Raw genomic sequence first — 6000 nt, 5'->3', positions numbered from 1 at the left:
TGGTCCTTCTATTTCAGATTACCACATTGTACTACTAAAAAAAAAAAGATTTTTACGAAAATGGTTTGTTTAAATGAAGCAGGGTTTTACATACAGGTATGAGCTGTTTTATGCAATATATTGTTATTATTACCTACATTGTTTGGGTATAGTTTTCCCTTTCTCATACATGCAACTCTTTATTGTGGAATCAGCTGAGACTGAATAGTGCATGCTATTTGCTTTTTCCCCTATGTTACTATTAAAAAGCAATGAATGCTGTTGCTGAGCAGGGAAAACCTCTGCACGCTATGATAGGACTTTTGTTTTTCTCTTGAAAGTAAATAGTGTACAGAGGACTGAAAAAACATGGTTCACAGATCCACATAAGCAGAAAATCTTCTATATTTATCTCCATATTTGGTTTCCCCAGCAATTGTTGTCATTAGAACCTGGTGATTTAACTATTTAAGTCTCAGTGGGAAAAATGGCCAAACAGGTTTCACTGCACTTGGCTCAGATGGAAAGTGTAGAATTAAGATATTCTCTAAATTGTCAGTTTGTTTGATTGTTGACATATGTACTTATACTGTCATTTGCTATCAGAAGAAAGTACTCTACAGCGGGGAGATCAGTATCAAGAAAGAGCAGAATGACTGACAGGAAACAAAGATCTAAGGAAAAACAACTAAAAGAAGAAATAAAGTTGTTGGCCTCCAGGGAATTGATAAGGTTCAGTGTGGGAGTCAAAAGAATGTCGGGGGGGCTAAACTTTATATATTGATTGTAAATTGTTTTCCACTGTACAAACTATACACAAATCCAGGTGTTTTTCCTGTTGCTGCTACAAATGGGTATTTAAAAAGAACAGATACAGTATGTATCCTTAAGCACCAAAATAATGAGTTGACAATACATTGCCATAATAACTACTGGTTGCTTACTAATTATTGTCATAGCATATATGTATGTATGTATAACTTTATTTATAAGGATACGCAGTGCTGTACAATCTTATAATATACAAAATTACATACAGGGAGGACAAGTGTTATAATAAATACAATAAATAAGTATAATTCACAGGGAGTAAGTGCCATGTGGTATAAGACACAGTAGGAAGGAGGTCCCTGCCCTCTACAGTTTAAGTGGTTGGGTAACATACAGGCACAAATTGTAAGGCAAGAGTGTACAAGGTATGGGCATTTGTCTTTAAGCGCAAGACTTAGAAGGTAGCTTCTGAGTTTTTTCTTAAAGAGAGTGAGTGTTTCCTACAGAGGAATTAAGGTGGGATGGCAGACGCGGCGGGGCGATTTCGGGAAATCGCCGAAAAAGCCTCGCGAGTCTTTTTCGGCGATTTGCGCGAAATCGCGCCGCCGCGTCTGCCATCCCGCCGGCGAAGGCAACTCGGGGATATTAGTCGCCCGCGAGCAGGGAGTTTTGCCGCGGGCGACTAATCTCCCCGTGTACCAGAGCCCTAAACAGTAAGAGGATATTTTGTGTGAAAGGAAGTAGAAACCAAATATTTATCTCAATAATCTTTAAGGTTAAAAGGTTAGAATGTTTTTCTCCTAACAGCTTGAATTAAAGGTCAAGAATTAAGGATTTCTAATAGTAGGAGGCTTTTTGTGGATTTTGGATTTGCTCTTCATAAATAGCATTCTCCAGACATATGTATAAAAGGGGATTTTTTTTTATCCTTAAAGTGATACTGTCACAAAAAAATACTTTTTAAATTATGAATCTACATAAATTGTTACCTATAGGTCATGTTGATAATTCTTTGCTGATAGAACTGCTTTTATAAGCAATAGCTACTTGAAGTTCCTAAACCTGACTGTTTTACCATCCTGACTGTCCCGCCTCAGCCTGTCAGTTATAGCTTCTAATGCTAACGGACTAGGATAGGGAATATACTGTAAAAGCATCAGGAAATACTTTTATGGCTTAAGGTTTAATTTCTGGTGTCAGTATCTCTTTAAAGCTCTCCTAAAGTGCTTCTGTTAACAAAAAAGTGCATTGGCCTGGTGTTCTTCTCAGTGACCACTACAGAGTGGTCCTAATCCTCCATATTTGCCTGGGTGCACTTGTGCAGTAAAGTGAAAAGCCAAACTTTAGCATCTTCCGTGAGCATTGACGAAAGAAGAAGTGGAAAATGAGGATCACTCCATGGTGATTGCTAAGAAGAACACTGGGCCAGTGCAGTTTTCTGCTAACAGGAGCCCAGTCCTGGGGAATCAAGTGATTACAATAATTGGGGGTGCCTAAAATTTGGCACCCTCAGTGATTCACACTTTCCTTCTACTAAAATCATATAGCTTCTATTAATTATGTCAACATCTTCCTTTGTTCTAACTAGTTCTAGCCATTTGAAAAGTAATATTCAGTTTCATTCCCTAGCAAGAGACACCTTTAGGTACACAGGATGCAGATTGATACATAAGAGGGGTCATTTACAGCCCACAAGTACAGTTGAAGTTGCACAATTTAGGTACTTGTGTCTAAAGCCTTGCACTTCCACATAGATGTGCTTGATGCTCTGGTTCCATCATACCTCCTCTTGCAGATTATACACAGCACACCTACCAATGCAGGTAAACCCAGGAGCTACTACCACCCTTGATAGTGGTGGTAGCTCTAGTGGTCCTATAGAGATCAGCATCAATTGACACAACCAACTTGCATATAAAGGATCAGGCAAAAATGTAATATTTTGGTTTACTATTGTGAACCTTAAAGTTATTGATTAATCCTGTCTGGAGACTTGATTTATTGTCTGATATGTTCATTGTATCAGAATTGTGAAACAGGTAATTGAAAAAGGAGGTGTTTATAGAGCTACTGCTATAACAAAGGAGACTTTTTTGCTGAGCCAAATAAAGCAAAAGTAATTTACAACATACAATACAATGACTACAGACAAGCACAATTACACTGACATTTCTCCATCAGTATGAGTAGGGGCGCAGCTATTTACAGTGAAATGTCTGCTTACGTAATCAGTAATAGGCCTTACTTAACTGGCTTCCTCTACCCCCCTCACCTCTCCCTTATTGCATAGTCTCTAACTTAAAAAACTGTCCCTATCGCAAACCCCAACACAAAAGAGCAGAGCAGCGCAGCAGCATACTAAGGTGGTATCTTCCCTTCAAGCGAACATTCTTCGGTACAAACCCTGCTTGCGCATGCATAGAGACTATGCAATAAGTCGAGGTGAGGGGGGGTTGAGGCAGGCCAGTTAAGGGGACTTTTAGAGCCGGAGGGGGTGTAGTTCTCCTTTAAGCTCTTGTAAGACATTTCCACTACAGTAACTCTTAGGGCACCACCACACAGGGCTGATTAATTTAGCCCCTAAGCTAGCATCAGCCTTATCCTGTGTGTTCACCCAGAGCCACTGCATTGACCAGGTTGCAGGCACACAGAGCAGATTTTGGCACAATTGACTTGGGGAAAATTGCAGGGACTGCAACTGCACTTGCAGATGAACTTGGAGTCTTAGGTGTCTTGTTTGTGGGAAGGGTGGCACTTGCTAAATCAATCTCCTGTTTAGTAACTTGAGCATCTAAGCAAGCCTGGTCATTTGGAGAAAGAGAGAGATGTAATAGGAATGGAGTCCACAAAGTGCATTTATTGATAATTACTAAAAGCCAGAGTAAAAGCCAAAGTAAACATAGGTTTTTGTAAGATTGTGCAAACTTCTGGACAGTGCTTGGGACAGTGCACCATTTCTGGTTTATGGAGGCTACTATTACATTCCTCAACTAGAGAGAGCTTAGGTGCCACAGTCTGTCAGAGCAAGTTGGATTCCAGTGGAGGGCAAGCTGAAAATGGAGAAAGTGATCAGAAAGGGACAGAGGTACATGTTGGATTTTTAACCTTAAAGGGACAGTAACACCAAAAAATGAAAGTGTATAAAAGTAATTACTATATGATGTAATGCTGCCCTGTACTGGTACAATTGGTGTGTTTTCCTTAGAAAGACTACTATAGTTTATATAAATAAAGCTTCTGTGTAGCCACGGGGGCAGCCATTTACAGGAGAAAAGGCACAGGTTACTTAGCAGATAACAGTTAAAACCCCATTATATTCTATAAAGCTTATCTGTTATCTGCTATGTGCCTGTGCCTTTTCTCCTTTTTCCCAGCTTCAATGGCTGCCCCCATGTTGACATAGCAGCTCATTTATATAAACTATAGTAGCATTTCTGTTGCAAACTTACCAGTTTTACCAGCGCATGGCAACTGTACATTATATTTTAATTACTTTAAATCTCCCAGTATACAAAAGGGACTCGGGATTTGATATAGGATGGACACTAACAGAGGTATGTATAGTAATGTAGTTAGTGAATTTTTAACCAGGAGGCAATGCAAAATTAGTAATCTGGTATAATAATCAATGTGAACTTTGCATAATTTAAAGGTAAGACCCTTACAAATTAGAATAAAATTTTAGCCCACCCACAGTTTATTTTCTGACTGGTGAGGTTGGTCTCTTTAGGGGGTATATCTTCAGGAAATCAAACTCTTTTAAATTTAGAGTTGAATGCCCTTACTCCACAAGAGTACTGACAAGTTAGCTATTTGTGGATGGCTTGTGGATGATTGAGTGAGAGAATTTCACAACTTCATAGTATACTGTATTCTAGATAGGGACTTACCAGCACACTGTAAAGTGGAAGAATGACCCCCTCATACACTCTATGCCCCTTTTAATAAAGCTCAAAACTTCCTTGCATCCGCTGCCTGGCATTGCTTGCAACAGCCAAGTTTATTATCTACAGGGACTCCAAAGTCCTTCTCCATTATGGATTTGGCTAATGCCAGTATGTGAAGAGATAATGAGTAGTGATGGGCAAAATAATTCATGCAGCGAAATAAATTGGCCACTTTTTTTTGATGCGCGCGTTGCTTCCTTTGACACACGCATTGGTTTTTGATGCGTGTGTAGTTTTCTTTATGCATTCTTCTTTGACACATTCTTCTATGCACGCATCACAAAATGATGCACGCATCTAAGAAAACGATGGTCACACCAAAGAATATGATGCACAAAAAGAATGGCGTCACAAAAAGCAACGTATGTATGTATGTATATCTTTATTTATAAAGCGCTACTTATGTACGCAGCGCTGTACAGTAGAGTACATTAATACAAACAGGGTGTTAATAAGATAATAATAGATAAATACAAAGTATAACAATAAATACAGATAAATACAGCTACAATAAGTTAAGAGTCAAGGACACAAGAGGAAGGAGGTCCCTGCCCCGTAGAGCTTACAATCTATATGGTAGGGTAACTTACAGACACAAATAGGCAAATATAAGTGCTGTAGGTCACAGTGGGTGACAATACAATATAAGTGCCAGTTCCCAGATCAGGTGCTGGGTGAGTGCTCCAAAAGGTAGTCTTTAACTTTAGTTTTAAAAAGACTGGGGGAGGATTCTCTCCGGAGGAAATCAGGGAGGGCATTCCAAATGTAAGGGGCAGCAAGGGAGAAAGGTTTAAGGCGGGAAACCGCAGTAGTAGTGGGGGGCGCAACCAAGCGATTGCTCTGCGAGGAACGAAGGAGTCGACCAGGAACGTACAGAGACACAAGGGAAGAGATGTAGTGAGGAGCAGAGGAATGGAGGGCTTTGAAGGTTAGTAGAAGAAGTTTGTAAGATATTCTTTGTTTAATAGGAAGCCACAATAAGGACTTTAGCAGGGGAAGGGCCTGAACTCAACTGGATGAGAGGAGGAGAATTCTGGCAGCAGTATTTACTATAGACTGTAGGGGGAAAAGATGGGAGTTAGGGAGGCCGGTTAATAGCAGGTTGCAGTAGTCCAGTCATGACAGGATGAGAGCATGCATGAGCAGCCTAGCTGTTGCATTAGAAAGAAAGGGACGAATTTTGGCAATATTGTGTAAGAAAAAGTGACAGGTTTTGACAGTGGTGTTAATGTGGTTAGAAAAGGAGAGACTGGAGTCAAAGATCACCCCCAAACAACGCGCCGAATCGATGGGGTTGATGAGG

This window comes from Xenopus tropicalis, chromosome 1 (genome assembly GCF_000004195.4).
Source record: "Xenopus tropicalis strain Nigerian chromosome 1, UCB_Xtro_10.0, whole genome shotgun sequence".
Classification (NCBI taxonomy): domain Eukaryota; kingdom Metazoa; phylum Chordata; class Amphibia; order Anura; family Pipidae; genus Xenopus; species Xenopus tropicalis.
Note: the sequence above shows the minus strand (reverse complement) of the source record.